The sequence below is a fragment of the Nicotiana tabacum genome, chromosome 1, assembly GCF_000715075.1.
Source record: "Nicotiana tabacum cultivar K326 chromosome 1, ASM71507v2, whole genome shotgun sequence".
In the NCBI taxonomy this organism is placed as follows: Eukaryota; Viridiplantae; Streptophyta; class Magnoliopsida; order Solanales; family Solanaceae; genus Nicotiana; species Nicotiana tabacum.
The window spans coordinates 81396231-81414595 of NC_134080.1; positions in this window are offsets into that span (position 1 = coordinate 81396231).

Here is an 18365-nt window from a genome sequence, read left to right on the forward strand (position 1 = left end):
AAATTACCAAGGGCACAAGATAAAAGCAACTACCACTCCCCCGCACGGGCACAAAAAATCCAAAGGCAGGAAGGCTCGAGCCGTAGCCCGACTCGGAAACTAAGGATCACACTTAAGAGTCCTCGGGCAGTTTGATCAATTCTGGACCAATAAGGACCTCTCCAAATGCCATGACCAGCCTGCCTGATCGAAAGCAACAACAAAAAAAGAGGTACAGAAGAAATAAAACTTTAAAACTTCTCCTTATATATATCATATGCGCAAGAAAAAGCGTATTTTCCGTCTACAAGCATGCCCTACATGTATCCGGAGCAAAGCAACAAAATGGCTAAATCTACACTCTACACTAAAAAACTACAGCTTGCCAAAATCACCCTCCGCAATATCGACGAGAAGCAACCGAGCATTGTGCTCATCCGCCCGTGCTCGAACCAATTCCTCCGAGAGAACGAAACCCCTTACACCGATCTCTTTGAACACCTCTCTCCAGGATTTACAGCGAACATATTCCTCGATCCTCCGCTCCAGGTCAAGGGTTTGCTTCAGCTCAGCTTGTGCATCAGCAGCATCCTTCACACAAATCGCCGTCTCACGATCGGCCTTAGCTCGGTTTAGTGCCGCCTCCACCCGAGCGTCAATTATCTTGGCTCTAACCTTCGAGAGATCAAATTCAAGTTTCCCAATCATATCTGCTTGAACTTTGGCATTGTCATGAGTCAAGCGGAGTTGGACCTCAAGGGCAGGGACCTTGGCCGAGGCACCCATCCCCTCCAAAGCTCGAGCCTACGCTTGAGCCCTCAGCTCCCCGCAAGCAATTCTGACGCGGTTGACGTCGCCTTTAAGGTACTCCAAAGCCTCCGAATTTTTCCGCAACTGATACAGCAAAAAGGTATCAGCCTTAAGGATAGAAAGGAGCAAAGCAGACACCACAGGAAATTACCTGCTCCGCCAAATAGCTCTCATAGTTTGAGCTCTGCTACGCCTCATATCGCCAATGATGCAACTCGACTTCCATCTCCTCGTTAAGGAGCCTAAGGGACTCGCCCTCATCCCGTGTTTTTTGAAGCTTGGCCCATCAACGGAGCAGCTCAGACCTAAGCCTATCGCAAGCCTGCACGAGGGAGGTTCAATAGAAGAAGCAGGATACGGGACATAGGGAAACTGTACGAAAAACTCACCACAAAGTGAAGACGACGGACTTCCTCGAAGTCGGAACACACTCCTGTTGATCCTGCCCCTGAGGCCCCAGAAGAACCGGCCCTCGGAGCAGCGTGTTCGCTCAAAGGAACCGCCAGCTGGGAATCAGACACTCTAGGAGCGGCAGACTCGGGCGACGCCCCCTCTCCGAAAATATGAAACCGACCAGCACCACTGAAAGCTCCATCACATCGCAAGTTCTGATCCCTCTCATTGCCGTCATCCCCAGGACTAGAGGCCAATAGCTCCTTCCCCTTTTTAGATAAACATTGCTTCGTCCTAAGGGACCGCCCGATATCTACAAATGGCTAATCCAGCACGGATGGAAGGGGGAAGCGTTATCTCAAGTATATGAAGGCAAAACAAAGGAAACATATGCACATACCTCGCTGTTGCGTTCCCCATCCTGTGCGAAACATGGCTCACCACCTGCGTTCGTCACAGGATGAATGGGTCACCAGCTTCCAGACCCTGCCGGACAGATCATGAACTACACCTGGAACCCATAAAGTTACTACATCAGAAGGCCTTGATGATGAAAGGACCGATACAGCCTGACAAGGTGATCAGGCATAAATTCAAGCCCGGCCTTATCCGCGAAGAGCCTCATCATCAACACCGTTTGTCAAAACGATAGATAAATCTATGCTAGAGTGACCCGATACTTCAGACAAAATTCAAGCACAATCCTATCGGGAGGACCAAATGTGAAAGGATATAAATACATGTTCAGGAATCCATCGGTAGAGTCCGCAATACCCTCGTCGGGGAAAATCGCCTGCAGGACTATCCCTTCGCTCCACCCACAATTCTCCTCGCCATCTCCAGATGTTCTCCTCTTAGCAAAGACGTCGTTTCAAAAGCAAACTCCCTTGATTCCTGAGCAACAGGATCAGCACCCCCGGCCACCTGTCGCATTCGCCCAAAGCGGTTTCCATGGCTATGGTGAAACTGACAATCCAAAGCAAGAGTGCGCACCAATTCCCCTTGCGTCTAAAGAGATGTAGTGCCCTGTGCCAAAGAAGAAAGGTAGCTATTTTAAAAAAAATAGTGATGTCTGATGAAGAAGTCAAAACCATCCCACATATATGTAGGAAGCAACAATGATTTACCTGCCCGAGGCAAGCCCCGGGAAGCCAACAGCCTCATTACAGATCGATGGGACAATGTTCGATCCCGGAATCATCCTCCAATAAGGAATCATAACTTGAAGAATCGTTCATAGTATCTCCATGCTCGAGGCATCATTCTACATCAAGAAACCCCGGCCTAAAGAAGTCATGCATTGATGAGCTCTCAACGTCGGCACTCAACACAAGGCAAGAAACTGATCTCACAATTCACTCTTTCTAAAAAGGAGGAGTAAACGCAGGAAGCTCCGATCGCAAAAGCTACACAAAGATCTGAGGAAGTGCCCAAATACATGCGAGCTCCTCAACAGAAGTCTATCTTATACAACGTAAAGGGGCCATTTACATCAAGACTAATAGGGACCCCCGTGTACCCGAAAATGACCTACATCCGGAGCAGCGCCCACGGAGGCCCCGAATCTCAATGCATGATCTCTGAACAACTCGGGGGACATCGATAGCCCCGGCCCATCAGATCGATCCAGAGTTGTTCTGAAGTACGATGATGGGATCGAGAAGAACCCATGTCGATCGGAAAAAGATCGGGACAAACATTTATGTTCAAGATAGATATAAGCAATCAACAACACAAAAGGAGATATGCGAAGAGCCTCGAAGGGTATGAAAGCATACAGAAATAAAGCAAATTCGAAAGCAAAAATCAACGAAGTTCATTCCTTATTCATGAAAGTTTGCGTACAGGCAGTCCTCGAGGGGTCATTATATACAATTGCAAAGGCTACAAGAGTCTACACCTAAAGCGGAGGAATGGAAGGATGTACATGTGATGATACCCGGATGCTCGGTCCCCCTTTGAGGGTTCATCTCCGGTATCAGAATCATCGGGCGCCACGCCCTCGGGTGCATGTTCTCAAGGGTGACTCCTTTGATCTCCACCTCCCATAGGTTCCCAGCTCAATCCCCTGAGGGATCCCCACCAGAGAATATGAAGAAGAGCAAAAGGAGGGGATGCAGAGGAGGTAGAGAAAAGATACATGGCCCACCGAAGTGAAAGGTGAAAACCCAGCGGGCCCCAGCCTCAATGGCCGATTGTGCCACTTTATACCTTGGGAAAGGAAAGCCCTAGGGATGAAGTGCCACACCAAGATAGAGTAGAAGAGTGAGTAGTGATGCATAGTCTGGGCAACTATCCACATAATGGAGGAACTGATTCTCTATCCACCATCATCTCGGCCCAGCAATAGCAACGAGGGTCGGTATACCGACGACTGTAGAAATAGTAGGAAAATGCTCTTATGTTTGACGAAAGGGGACTCTGGCAGAAAGCCACAATGTAGTCTAAAGGAACTCCTCCATACGGCCTTAAAATCATAAGCTCGTAACATGATGCTCTGAGGTGAAAGAAAATAAGAGGAAGGGAAAGGCGAACAAGCCAGCAGAAGCATGGTGATAGGAGAAACAAGGCCATGGCATCCACATTTATAGGGGATTACGACACGGTCATCTAGGCTGTGGAAGGATGACCGACGGGCACAGTTAATACATCCATGGAAAAATGAAACAGCGGCGTTACCTTTACCTTTAAGAACAGGAATCAGGAGTGCAATGAATGACATCGAAAAACATGAGCTAGGGGCCACATCGTCGACATGGCATCGCCGAAATAAGCTCAAGGAGTCAAGTGTCAAAATCATTTCCCATCTCTCCGATATGGGAAACGTGGAGACTATTTGTACGCAACGAATCGGAAAACTCAATTTCTCACTGTCAGGACATTTCGAAAGAATATCCCGGGATCTCGATAGTAGGAGGTCGCAACCGAGCTCTCAACATCGGGGCTCGTCGAATCCCGACTCGGAGGAAACCAAGGACGAATCTAGGATAGAGAAAGAAGCCCTCTAGGCACATGGATACACCTGACAAACGTGGCCTACCCAGAGCCTACGCTAAGGTATCACGTCAGGCCATCCCATCACTGTACTTTGTAGCTAATCCCACATACTTGTAATGGAGTCTTCCCCTCTATATAAAGAGGTCTCGCTCCATCATATAAATGGTTGATGTTGCTCAATTTCTCCACAAGTGCAATAATATCTCGCTCTCTCTCTCTAGCTTTTTTTCTAAGTCATTCGTTCTCATTGGCCCGAGGCCATTTTGCATTTATTGTTTTCTTACTTGTTCTTCACCGTCCAGCTATACATTGGCCATAACGAGCCTTATTCAATCGTATTACTGCTTGTTATCCCCTTCCCGACTGTCCCCGATAGTTCGAACTCGGCCCGAGTTTCGGCCCTAGGCCTCCATCGACCTACTCTGCATCCAACTAATAGGCCCCTTTCGGTTTGCCTACTACCTCAATTTAGTTCGTATTTTATCGTTATACCGTGTATTCTTAACACAAACTGCCTTAACAACTAGCTAGAAAATAGATCACGTATTTGAAGAATTCCATTTACAAATTTAATTGTTGTTATCATTTTCACGGTAAACACACATCTTTCAGGATGCCCGATATATCTGCATGGGATAAAGGAAACAAATCGACATTGTCAATTAAAAACATGTGAAATTTACCTAGTTTTGAGAGCTTATGTCCGATTTAAGCCTTTTTGTTATTGTCACTATTGTTCAGTTGAATGGGATCGAGATCTTCTACCATTGACTTAGCGTCTTCCACGATGTCTAGGTCTGTCTAGGTCCATGATGACGTCTGTTTTTACGTCGAGTTTGGTCCCCGATTTTGGTAATTGTTATGCCTCTATGTCTGTTCCATTTGGTTGTTGGGTGTACGTGCAATCCTGGGCTATACAACTGCATTCTTGGGCGGTGCTTTTTTCACCCTGGATACTGAATATTCCCCGTGGAGTAGGGAACTTGATTACTTGATAGAGGCTTGATGAGATGGCCTTCATGGCGTGTATCCATGGTCGCCTTATGATGGCATTGTAAGTTGTGTCTTTGTTCATGACATGGAATGTTGTTTCTAGGGTGACGTCCCCAGCCAGAATAGGTAGTGTTATTTCCCCAGAGGTTTGCTCAACTGCATTAATAAAACCTGTAAGTGTTATGCAATGCGGTTCTATCATATTTTTAAGTCTCATTTGTGTGAGGACTCGAGGGTGGATAATTCACGTGCCGCTTCTGTTATCTACTATTATTATTCTTACATTAGTATCCAAAATACGTAAACTAATAACAAGAGCATCAAAATTAGGGAAAGGCAAACCGTCAGTATCTAACTTATTGAAGATGATACTATTTCCGAGGTCATTTTACTGTTCGTGGGTGATCAACCGTTTCAATTTATGTGTAGTGGTGAACTTCACGTGGTTGATTGTTGCTTCATCGTCTCCACCGATGACTATTTGGATGGTGCGAGCTGGAGAGGGTGGCTTTGGTGGTCCATGGTGTTGTTCACGTCCGCGGGCAAAGTTGGCTCATCCATGATTGCTTATCAGATCCCTCAGGTGCCCTTGGTTCAGCATTTTTACTACCTCTTGCCGTAGAGTTATGCAGTCCTCAGTTTTGTGACCCCATTCCTGGTGAAATTCATAGAGCACGCCTTGACTTTCGAGTACTTGGGTCGAACTTCATCTTTTGTGGCCATTTCACCTTCGTGCCAAGCTTCTCTAGTGTGTCCACTATTTTTGAAGGGGAAACACAAAAATTATAAGCGGATAAGAGTGGAGATATACCTCTTTTGTTTTGTTGAATCCCTGTGTACTGCCTGGGTGGTCCTTCCATATGTCGAGGAGATGGTGGGACGGCTGTTCTAACATAGGGCTGATGTCTTTCTCGGTTGAGATGGGGGCCCGACTGATCCCTTTGACCAATGTTATGATGATTTTTCCTTGATTCTGCTTGAACTGATGTCAACCGTTGGGTCGGACTATTAAGGTCAACCTCGTCGGCTCTCACCTCGGTGCAATAAGAATTGTGGATTTATTCCCAAGTGATGGGAGGGTATTTCATGATCCTGCTTAATAGTTTTCTGGTTCCTCTCAACTCGTTCCTGCTCAACCGTTCTAGAAGGCCTCTACCGCCATCCCTTCTAATACATTTGGTAGGCTCTTCTCACCCTATTAAACCAGGTGAGGAAGTCCCTGAGTCCCTCGCTAGGTGATTGCCTAATAGTGAATATGTCATTCGCCCTAGCTTCCACCTTTTTGGCCCCTGGATGGGCGGTGACAAACTTGTCGGCTATTTCCTGGAACGTGGTTATTGACCGCGCCAGCAGTTATGAATACCGGGTTAAGGTTTCCCCTATTAAGTTTTCACCAAACCTTTTCAGTAATACTGATGGTACTTGCTCCTTCGAAAGATCATTTCCCTTCACCGCTGTGACGTAAAGATGATGTGATATTCTGGGTCTGTAGTACCATCGCATATCTTCTGGCACGGTGGCATTTTGAAGGTTTTGGGAATAGCGTGCGGAGTCGCTTCCTTGTTGTACGATTGTTTGATGAATCGACCAACATCTTGTTTTGGTAGTAACTTTGGAGGCACCTGGTATCTTATTGACCCTTTCTTGATGCTCCCTCATCTGGTCGCATAGCGCCTTGTTTTCATTTTCCATTTCTTCCATTTTCTTTAGAACTACTGCGAGCACATCATTACCTGCATCAATAGTGGGTAAGTGTTACCTATTTAAGGAATGGGCTGCTCTCCAGTGGTTGTTATGATATCTTCTTGCGCGATGTTACTATTCTCCCTTTGAGTAGGTCTATCGAGTATATTTTTTATAGTGCTTGTCAGCCACTCTTCTAGTAATTTTTTCACTGCTGGTGGTGCTTTTTCATCTCTAGACGTGGAGGCTCCCCTTTTGCGTGAAATTGTCACACTTTCGTGAGGGGGAGGTGAAGCACTTCTCCTGGGCGTAGCGTTTGGTGTCACATTCTTGTTGCCTTCCCCGCCATCATCGTTGATGGTGTTCAAAATATTGGTAGCGACACTTGCTATCGCTTTCAGTCTTGCATCTCCTTTTCCTTTCATTGTTAGTTTGTGCAAATGAAGAAGAGATGGCTGTTTTTTTTTTATGATCTAGGAAGAACTACAGTTTCAACTAAAACCTCCCCATAGATAGTGCCAAATTGTTTGAGCAAATAAATGCTAAATCAATTAATGATAAGTTAAAAGGACTAATCTTAGTTAAACTTAATAAATTCTAGACCAAATAAAATAAAGCTCTTGTATAATGAGTAGAGTTCAGGAGCATTAGAAAGTGAACTTAATATGTTGGATTGACAATACATGTAATAGCATAAACATATAATAAATGTAAGAAACGACAAGGATTATAATGGGAAAGGAACTATCACCCGATGATTATATGATTGGGATGTTCCTTTCTTCTGACGGCGACGTGGAAAAGTGAGAGGTCAGAATGTATGTGGGATCTTGAGATTTATGGATAAAGATTGAACAATGTGAGCTTTAATAAATGAATAAGACAGCTCTTTTGTATATATTCTTCTTTTAACTTTTACAATATATTGTAGTTCAGAAAAAGGCAGATCTCCTTTTTGCTCCATATCCCTTCCTATTTATAAGGGACGTTCCCCAATAATCCTAAAAAGTACAGAATAAAGAATAACCAAAGGAACATTCTTTATGTCCACTTCTGAACCTAAGTTAACGTTGCTATCCTATCTCAGATGCCCGCTTCTGGCGTCGGCCTTTATAAAGACGACCTTCAGTTGTCGCATCGTGGTCGACCCGTCCTTTATCTTACTTATCTGTTACCGTGGTTGCCAAATTTGGGCCTATACAGTAGTATCTTCACTTTTGACTTTTCTGGGTTTGACCCCAGTAGTTTTTACTGCTCCGTATTTGTTATTCCCCGTTTCAATTTATGTGATCCTATTTCCTTTTAAGTCTACACCAAAAAGAATGACCCATTTCCTTATTTGGAAATAATTTATCTTTATGTAGTGATTTATAGTCACATAAAATATATGTGCTTCATTTTACACCACAAGTTCAAAAGTCTTCTCCCTTTTCTTAAACTTCGTACCTAGTGAAATGAGTTCACATAAATTAAAACGGAGGGAGTATTTTTTCACCCCTCTTCGAAACTTAAATAGTGGTTGTTGCTTAGGGGTGTACAAACCGAACAGGAAAACCGCACCAAACCAAAAAGTCAAACCAAATCGATTAAAAAATCCGACTAGGTTTGGTTTGATTTGGTTTGGTATTGAGTAAAAAAACCCGAACAACTGACAAATAAATATATAATTTTTATATATACGTTTAAGATTTTATATAGAATTTTCTTTAAACAATTTTTAGAAATATTTGGGATTATCTAGCAGGATATAATATTTAATAGCATATGAAGTGCTCTATATTTATTAACCTTAAAAATGGGTTGTATGATCAATTTCTCATCAAGTATTACTAAAATGCATCAATCACTTTGTTTTTCTATATTCATATCATATGATAAGATCTGCTAAATTGTTATATCCTTTTTCGAATGTGAAGTGATTATTATTATTATTATTTAACTATCATATTGATGTTTATGTTTAATTACTAAATTCGGTTAACCTTGAAAGCATACATCCGCGAAACATTATTGTCAGACGACTAAAAAAATAACTATCACTATTTGTTACTAAGAAAATACTCTCATAAGAATATTTTTAATATATAATATGTTTGTCAATTTTTTATATTTTTACTAAACATATATTTACTTATCAAAAATATAACAAAGTAATATTGAAATAATATTTAAGTAACAAAAACTCAAAAAATCAAAAAATCCGACAAAACCGAACCAATCCAAACCGATATTGTTGATTTGGTTTTGTTTTGTTAAAAACCGAACGAACCTGGTTCATGTACACCCCTACTATTGCTTAACTAGTTGCCTTATTCATATAGTGATATTGTTTTTGACAATGCTGACGAAATTATTATGGTATCATATAGGTCCAAAAATCGGATCGCAAAAATTGGAGATCGTATCAAGATTTGGAACATGCTTTCCAAATACTAGTCGAACGAGAACTCAATCATTTGATGAAATTCTAAATTGGGATCAAGCTAGAGGTTTGTTCAATAAATAAAAGAGTTATTGTTCATTGTTTACCTCGAAAAATGTGATTAACAATTAAATGTGATTTGTGGTTTCAAAGATATGTGATTTATTCCAATATTAGTGAATATACAATTAATATTAGATTTAAGTAAGAAGAATTGATGAACCAAACCAGTGTTGTTAGAGCAATAGGTACCTCGAGCTCGATTATCTCGGGGGCCTCGAGGTTAGTTAAGAGCAATAAAGTATGAACAGTAAAGTAAAAACAATAAAGCTAAAGAACAATTGTGGAGCACAGTAAACAAGAAAAGCAGAGTAGAATGTTCTATTGCAATGAATGAGATGATCTTTACAAATGATTGGGGTCCCCTTTATATAGGAGGGGAAAACCCTAATATGGTACATTTCCAATTATGGTAAATAATTTCATTGGTACAACTGTATAACAACCTAGTACGGACTCGTACTATTTCGTACAAATCTTATCCCTTAATTTATGCCCCGATCCACATGTCCTTGAGAAATTCCTGCTCTTTTTAGTGTCATCGAAATTGTACTGTCCTCGAGGCAGATCATGACGGGTCTCCGATTTGCTTCTCGAGGTGCGCAGATCCCGGCCAGGCTCGATTCTTACTTTGTGCTTTCGAACTCGAGCTCGAGGTATGATCAAGTCCTCTAAATAGAGCTCTCCGATTTAGATTGTATACAGATAGTCCCCGCGTTTCTTAGAATGAAAAGATAAGAAATGATCTGATTCTTGCCCCTTCGATGCCTCAATCATGATGTCAGTCTAGTGAGGTCAGCGGTCCATATGACTGAAAAGTCGTGCATATGTTACGCCTACACAGTTTTCGAAAAGCCTTTAATGAAAGACGGCCATTAGTCGTCTGTTTAGCTTCTCCAACACGCTTAAACAGCCTTTATAAATACTTCAATCCTTTATTCTTCAAACTTTTACTTTTACAATAACATCAAATCCTTTTTGCACTTATTCTTTTCTTGTGCCCATTTCTTAACCAGCTCTTTCTCCTTCTTCTGAATTTTCACAACAAAAATGGCAAAAACATCTAAGACAGTTCCACCAAAAGAGAAGGCCTCTTCGTCTTCATGCCCGTCGAAGAACAAAATGGTGGTACCTCCTCGCATTGAGGAGTGTACCCCCCGTATTTGTGATACGTCTTCCGATTTCAAGGTCGACAAGCCTGCTTCGGTTCCAGGATGATGTGAACCCATGTCTTGGTATATTAGCTTAATAATCGACCTGAAACAAGTAAAGGCATATTGTCGTTGGGGAGATAAAGTGCACGTGGATATCCCTTCACCTGATGAGGATATAAACACTCACAAAGCAAGGTACCTATGCATATTCACATACCCATTTACCTTAGGTCTCGTTGATCCTTCTTTGCCCTTTAAAAACCCATTGATCCTCGATTTCTGTCGACAATACCAAGTGACACTCTACCAAATTTATCCTTCCTTCTGGCAGATTGTTCACCTAATTAGGTACTTTTCGCGCAAAGTTGAGGGGATGTCTTTTACCCTTGACTATCTGATAAGATTATACAGCCCTTGTCTCTATCGAGGTGGTCTAATAAAATTGCAATGTCGATCTCCAAGGTATTTCTTTGCTAGCATCGATGAGGATAAAGATCGAGGGTGGATAAGCTGCTTCTTTCAAGTCAGGACCTCCGACCTGATTCCCATTGAAAATATGTCGTTCCCCAAGGAATGAAATATGAAGCGTAAGTATAAACCTATCGAGCATGTTTCACTACTTAGACATTTTCCCTTCCCTTTGAACTAACTCCCTTTTGAGGATGCAACCATTGATTAGTATCCAGGTGTAGTTGCGGACCTCCCGGGCTAGGCTTTGGGACTAGATTCCACTTTCACATATTCCGAGCACGTCTGGCACGATCTAGCCAAAGGCCGATGGGAGGCCAAAAACCACTGTGAGTCCTTATTATTTGCATATTTAAATCCCTTAGTGAAATAATCCTCAGCAATACACTTAACCTTACGCTTGTGCAGACCTCGGAGATGTTGTTTCGATGAAGCCACCCCCACCTAGCATGGGAGAGACCCAAAAACCTGCCAAGGACAAGAAAAGAAGGAAAGGTTTGTTGGAGGAGTCCCTGAAGCCAAAAAAGGCCAAACTTCGAAAACCTAGGGCCGATATAGTGGCCTTGACTCCGGAAACTATTCCATGTCTTTGTGCTGAGAACGAAGAGAGAGATGAGGCTGAGGATGAAGATGTTTGCCCGTTAATAACTCGGAGTGGAGGAGGCACCGATCCTTTAAAGTATGTTGAGCCGGAGGCCACCGAAGCGGTTCAACCTCAAGCTGAGGAAGTTCCCGGGGGAGCTCGAGCGAGGTTCTCGAACCGACTAGTGGCAAGAAAGTGCCCCATCCTAAATGTCACTCGGTTGATGAACCAGCAAGCCCAGCCCTGAGGTTACTCGAAGGCGGGTGAAGGCCCCGATAGAGCCACTCGAGGTGGTTTTTTATGTAGATGACTCTCCGCCAGGCCCATCATTTTTCTAGGGGCAAATACGGGATGCCTAGGATATAAAGACTTCTGATGTGGGAGCATCCCACCGGAAGAATGACATCTGTAGCAAATACCTTTTCGAGATAGAAGAGGGCCCCGATCTTGACGCCTCGTTCATCCTCGAAGAGGTTGAGAAGCTTCGAAAGCAGGTAAACTTTGACTTATCAACTTCATTCAGAGATTGATTCTTATTTTTCTGACCTCCTTCCTTTGTGTTTAGTCTGCGATGCTCTTTGATCAGGTTTGTTCCAAGTCTAGAGATGAGCTTACCCGATGTGAAGATGAGCTCAAGAAGCTTAGGTCAGAGATGGACTAACTCAAAGTTCTCTCCGCCAAAAGAGAGGGGGAACTCAATTATCATCGAGCTAGTTCTGTGAAGGCTTCCCAAGAGCAGACCGAGCTCGTTGAAAAGGTAATATAGCCTTTGTGGGCGTATTTTGTACTTATTTATTTTGGAGTCTAATGTTCCACCTTTATAGTTCCAGGAAAAGGCTGACCTGGTGGAGCAGCTCCGGGATGAGCTTAATACCAAAGAGGTTGTAACCCTCAGGTGGAAGCAAAATATGGATAGCTTGGCCTTTCGAAAAGACAATCTTCGAGAATAGCTGACCTCGGCTGAGAGTCAGCTTCGGAGTGGAAAGGAGGAGGGCTGTAAACTTAAGGAGCTTTACACTGAGGAAGCCGTTAAGTTATCTAAGGTTAAGTCTGAAGCTGATGTGTTCGTGTCTTCTTATCGAACCGATGCTACAGCTACAAATTCTCGAGCTAGGGAGATATCTACTGTAGTTGAGCTTAAATTATCCTGCGCCTTCAACCATGCTCGGTTAGAATCTCAAAGGCATACTCTCGAGGAAGTGTATGCCAAAGGCTTTGACCTTTCTACAAAAATTGAGAAAGTGAATCTTTGTAAGAAGAGGCAGCTGCACTGATCTCTACTGATGAGGATTCTGTCAGCGGCTCCGAGGGTGGGGAGGATGAAGACGAAGTCCCCGAGGTAGAAGAGGCCCCCGAAGATCAGGCTACCGAAGGTTAGACCACCGAAGATATAGTTTCGGTAGATGTTGCCACCGAGCGAGTGACCCCGACGGTAGACTAGGTCCTTTTTAATTTTATGTAAGGGTTCCATTGGGGAGTTTTGTAAATGTGTTTTGGACCATCTCTTGAAAACAAAAGACTTTTGCTTCAACTTTATTTTGTGTTAAATTCCGCCTTGCCTTTACTTTTGAAATGAGATTTGGTGTTGTTGACGATCAATCCCATGCATTGGACCTAGAATATAATACCATTAGGTTACCCCTTAAGGTTTGAGCTTTGAGATGAGTCTTATGTTAATTCAACATTAGCTCGGGGTGAAGGACTTTTGAGTTTGATCTAGGTAAGGTCTCGAGCATGGTGTGCTTCGGCCTTTAAGCTCCTTAAATATTGTCCCTTAGGCTTTAAATATCTTCCCTTAGGCTCTTTAGAGTTGGCCCTTAGGCTCTTTTAGGTTGGCCCTTAGGCTCTTTGGGTTGGACCTTAGTCTCTTTAGGTAAGGCCAATTTGACCTCTAAAATGGCTATACATTTTTCCTTCTTTATATCTAAAGACTTAGTGAAAATTTTGATATGCCTTAGCATGTATTTTTTGTATTCATATTCGTTTTATTTTTTTCAAGGTTCGATTGATTAGAACCTCATTTTTCTTTTGATATGCAACATTAATCGAATACCTCTTGAGGTTTTTTCGAAGGCTGATGTTATTGAAGCCTTCGCATTATTCGAGGGCTGATTATATTGAAGCCCCTTATAATTTGCTTTTGCCGAGGGTAGCCTGATTTAACCAATTTTTTCGAAGTATATGAAGGCCTTTTAGTTTTATGGTATAAGTCGAAAATCTCCGAGCCGCATTATTTCGGCCATAGCCTTTTCATATGAGCATAGTCTTTTATATAACCATAGCACTTAGTCCCCGAGTGTGATATCCTTGGCCTTAATATTGAGGGGATGCCTCTTTGAGGTCTTGTGAGCTCGAGTGTGCCTCTTTGAGGTCTTTTAAGTTCGAGTATGCCTCACTTGAGTTCTTATAAGTTCGAGTGTTTGATGACTCAATGTGTCGATTGTCGACGATAGTGCCTGGGTATTCGGGTGCATTCGGGGTTCTGAGCCTTGAGCCGTTAAATGTGAAAATAGTAGACTTCTTTGAGGTACAAAGTGTTTTGATAAAATAAGAATGCTTCTTCAAATAATTGATACATGCATAGACTTCTTTGAGGTACAAAGCTGGGGGCTTGACTATTCTACATGGACACGGTTCATTCGACCATTTTGCCCGTTACAACATTCCCTATCGAGGCCCTCCTTGGTATGAATTTCTTTCTTCGAGGATGCGTCCTCCGAGGGTAATGCCCCCCAGTGTTCGAGGTTGATTAAAAAGAATCCTTGAATACTCATTGAATATTCCTTAGGTAGCATATAGGTGTTGCATCGTTAAAAACATTTCCGGTAAAACCCATTTGGGATAAAACCTGATCTAAGGGAAAAAGAGCGCAACACATGCTTTAAAACCCAAGGTCTTCGATCTAGAAGGTGCCTCGATGTTTCCAATCAAACATCTGCAAGAAGTTAGCTTTAAATACAAATGGAAAAAAGGAGAAGGTCATACCTCAGCAGTAATAACATTTGAGCAATGATACATTCCAATTGTTTGGTAGGTTGCTCACCTTCCATCGTGCTATATTTATAGGATCCTTTCCCTACGACTCCGAGGACACAATACGGTCCTTACCAATTGGGGACTAGTTTCCCTTCATTTGGGTCTCGAGTGTTAAGAGTGACTTTCCTTAGGACTAAGTTTCTGACTTCGAAATATCAAAGGTTCATCATTCTGTTGTAATACCTTTCGATCCTTTGTTTTTGCACGGCCATTTGAACTAATCTGGTCTTACCTTTGTCATCTAGTAGCTCGAGAGAAGTGTTCATGGCTTCATGGTTCGAGTCCTCAGTGGTATACTGAAACATGACGCTAGGTTCCCCGACCTCGACTAGGATCAATGCCTCGGACCTGCACACTAATGAAACCGGGGTCTCCCCCGTGCTTGAATTCGACGCCGTTCGGTATGCCCATAGCACCTCGGGCAATACTTCTCTCTATTTCCCCTTTGAATCATCTAACCTTTTCTTTAAGTTTCGAATGATGGTTTTTCTTGTGGACTCGGCCTGACCATTTGCACCTGGGTGATATGGTGTTGATAGAATCCTTTTCATCTTATGGTCCTCGATGAATTTCGTCACTTTGCTGCCGATGAACTGTTTCCCATTATCACATTCTATTTTGGCGAGTATCCTGAACCGACATACGATGTGGTCCCATATGAAATAGATGACCTCTTTTACTCTTATTTTCTTGAAGGCCTATGCTTCTACCCATTTTGAGAAGTAGTCAGTCATAAATAAGATAAATTGAGCTTTACTTGGCACCATTAGTAGGGGGCCAATGATGTCCATGTCGCATTTCATGAATGGCCATGGAGATAGGACTGACAATTGTTCCCTGGGTTGATGGATCATCGGTGCAAATCTTTGGCTTTTATTGCACTTTCAAACGAACTACTTTGTATCCTTTTCCATGCTATCCTAGTAATACCCCGCTCTTATCACCTTGCGAACCAAAGAATCGGCACCAGAATGGTTCCCATAAATGCCTTCGTGGATTTCTCATAGCACATAATCGGTGTCCTATGACCCCCAAGCACACTGCTAGTGGCCTGTCTAAGGTCCTCTTATATAATGTTCTGTTTTCATCGCGTGAGAATCGAGCTGCTTTGGCTCGAAGAGCCCTTGATTCTTTTGAGTTTGAGAGGAGCTTCCCATGCTTCAAGTAGTTGATGTACTTATTCCTCCAATCCCACATTATACTTGTTGAATTAATTTTTGCATGGCCTTCTTCGACCACTGACCTTGATAGTTGGAAGACAGTCCTCAGGATAATATCATCTTCCTTAATTGACGACCCCAAGTTTGCAAGTGCATCGGCCTCGCTATTCAGTTCTCGAGGTACATGGTCAGTATCCATTCCTTGATATCAATCATAAAGTTCCAAGGACTCCACTAATCTTGTGACTATTGTCTCTCACTTGTGCGGGCCGATATTCTTGGGCAAGAGTCCTTATCGCATCAAGAGTCCTTTCCAGTAATCTCGTACTATTAGCAACTTTGTGTAAAAGTTACTACCATGTAAGAACCTTCAACATCTACCTTGAGGATCTGGTTCTTAGCACACGTTCACTAGATACACTTTGTTAATCATCAAAACTCCAATTCTCAACAAATTCCCCCGTTTTGATGATGACAAACTTTGTGCTCATGAAATAGGGAACGACATTCATAAACACTCATATTACATCACAGTTGAGAACAATAGTAGAAATCTAATTCAGAACAAGTACATCATCAATCACCCCTACTCTATCTTCCCCTTTTTGGCATCATAAAAAATACAAAAAAGGATGTGAGATAGTCTAAGCAATAGCTAATGCAAGATTCATAGCCATGAAGGTTATAACACAAGCACCAAAAATATCAAGACAAATGAACTATGTCATTGATATAAACTATGTGAGAAGCAGATAAACAATGAAAGAGAGTTCATTAATTATTGTCAAATTAAGCCCAGGGCATTGAACTAAAATATTAAAACAAAATAAAGTAAAATGTCCTGTAAACTATTCAGAACTAGACAACAAGGACAGAAGAGAAAATCACCATTAGGCCAACAAAACAGACACTAGACAAGGGGTAAAGGACCATGATCTGTGGTGACAAGAGAAGGGGGTCAAGGTTTTCACAAGAATGGCAATCTATTGAGCATGAGCCTGTATATCTCTTCTGAGCTCCTCCCTAAGCTGCCTGTTTTCGTTTCTCAGCTCATCATTGTCCTCTTTAAGTTTACCATTTTCTTCTACAGCCAACTCCAACCTTTTAGAGAGTTCAACATCTCTACCGCTTTCAGGTAAAATAGCAGAACCAGTTGGCCATCTAGCCTTGATCTAGGCATATCCACACTGCTTTAGTGTGACAACATCTAGAACATCATTTGATTCCCAAACTTTATTTCATGCAAGGCTATATAGAGCTTGCCAAATAACTCCGTTAGCATGAAGCCATAAGGTATACCATGCTTGAGTTTGAAGGTGTCTGCAGCCCTTGCCATATGCTGGATCATCAAGCTAGGACGATTTATGGCTCCACCAGTATCCAACTACTCCATCACAGCCATATCAAGAAAGGTGGCCTCATGCCTCCTCTCTCTCAGATATCTCTAGATTAGAAGAGTTCACAAAATGGTACATCAATTTGTGAAAAGGTGTTATGTTAGTCTTGTGCACCTTTTGAGGAGCATCCAGCTCAAACTTCTGGGAGATCTTCCTAGTGACCAAAATCCATGTGTCTACATTATTTTCAATAGCAGGCCATTTCTTCTTCAAATAGTTGTCAAATCCTAGGGAGGGAATTTTCAATAGTAGCCCAAACTCTTCAGCATCAAGCTCCAACTCCAACTATCTCACAAAACTCTTTACTACCTTGCCATCAAACTAAAAATATGCATAAAACTCGACCACTACAGGATCACATACAGGGGGGAGGTTTAATAAATATATGTGTCCATCCCTGCAAGTCAAGCTCTTCTACCAATTGGGCCATGTCTTTTTCATCAGTGTTAGCAAGTATCTTCCCATTCAATACATTTCTGTTTTTGAACTCAGTCAACCTGTTAACTACCTCAGACTCAACCATTTTCTTCTTCCCTTTGTTAGTATTCTGAGAGGTCGTAGTTGCTTTGGTGGGTTTAGCAGTAGTCTTCTTCACTGATGATTTCTTGACCTTTAGGGAAGAACCAGGTTCATCCTCCTCATCCAGCTCAACTATAGTTTCAGCAGCAAGAACTTGTTTTCTTATCCTCTTGGCACTCCTAGACTCCTGATCATTTGTTCATCAATAGATTTTCACTTGCTCCTGGTGAAAGGAGTCCTAGTAAGAGGAGCCACTTCCTTTCTTGCATGTTAAACTAATCTTGTAGGTTTTACATGAGCCTTCATTTTATTCTTCCCTACATCAGATAATGGAAAATCATCCTCATCACTGTCGACCTCCTCATCTCCTACAAAAGGATTTAAGGAAGACCTAGGTTCGTCTAACCCTTCCCCTTCACGAACTTCTTCTCAATGGGTTGTATTTCCAACAGTCATAGAGCCTTCAGATTCCTCCATACCATTGTCTTCCTCACTTTCAGATTTAGTACACTCACCTTAAGTTTCTTTTTCATCTTCATTACCCTCACTCTCAGAGTCATCATGTCCCTCACTTTCTTCTTCTTCTTCTTCTTCTTCATCATCTTCTTCTTCTTCTTCTTCTTCTTCCATTTGCTCACATAGTTGTTCTTCTACCTCACCTTCTTTTCCTTCACTTGATTCAGCCTCATTCCCAATTTTCTTTTCTTTTCT